Source organism: Odontomachus brunneus, unplaced genomic scaffold (assembly GCF_010583005.1).
Source record: "Odontomachus brunneus isolate Ranch 3 - 2012 unplaced genomic scaffold, Obru_v1 Obru_scaffold_012, whole genome shotgun sequence".
Classification (NCBI taxonomy): Eukaryota; Metazoa; Arthropoda; class Insecta; order Hymenoptera; family Formicidae; genus Odontomachus; species Odontomachus brunneus.
Genome location: NW_022639462.1, coordinates 615,236 through 616,324, shown reverse-complemented (window position 1 = coordinate 616,324; position 1,089 = coordinate 615,236).

Genomic DNA, 1,089 nt, shown 5'->3' with positions numbered 1-1,089 from the left:
TATATATATATATATATATATATATATATATATATATATATATATATATAGGAACAATAATTTTATTAAAATTAAATTTTTATAATTTTTATTTAAAAAAATTTTTTTCATCTTTAATATAATCTTTTATTTTATTTTGGTCAGGAATTATCTAAAAAAAATTCGTCAGTAATTTCCGATTTTTTGCTGGACAGAAAATGCACAGCATTTCCTTACCATTTTTCTTCTATAGTTTTTGACAAATAACTGGTCCAAAAATACTGAACAGTATTTTCAGTTTTTGCTGGGCAGAAACTATCCAATATTTACTTACTATTTTTCTTACATAGTTTCTAACAAAAAACTACCCAAGAAATACTGAACAGTATTTTCAGAGTTCTTAATGGACAGAAACTGTCCAGTATTTACTTACTATTTTTTCAAATCTAGTTTCTGACTAGCTATGAAAAAATAGCTAATATTTTCTGCTAAGTTTTAAAACAGTAACTGTCTAATTAATCCTAATCAATAAAAACTGTCTAGTTACTGGCCAGTAATCAGTTTTTCTCTCAGATGTTTCTACTTGTGTTACTTTAGACATATAGAACGAACGTTAACCCGTCACCCAATCCTTAAACGACAAGGTGCAATTATGGGGCATAAACGACATTTTTGAGTTTATTTTCTCCTTCTGCATATTAAAATTTGTAGGATAAATAAATTTAGTACAAACATATTTTTTATTGTATATAAAAATATTTTTTCAGTGTAATATCTGATTTTGGCGTAAACATATCACAAAGTTTCAATAGATTGCGCTGAAAAATATGCGCCGAATGAAATTATCTTTGAACTCCACTTTGTCGTTTAAGGATTAAATATAAATATTCTTTTATAAGGAATTTATTCATTTAAACCAAAGTGCTTAAAATTATTACAAAATGTAACATTTATCGCAGTAAAATACATTTGTAGTTGAAATTTCGTACGATTTTTTTGCACCGTTCGTAAGAAATTTTAAACTAAATATCACAATTTTGCACATATAATCTTATCTGATGGAAGCAATACAAACGGCTCTTATCACACAGTATAACTTTGTAAAAAATG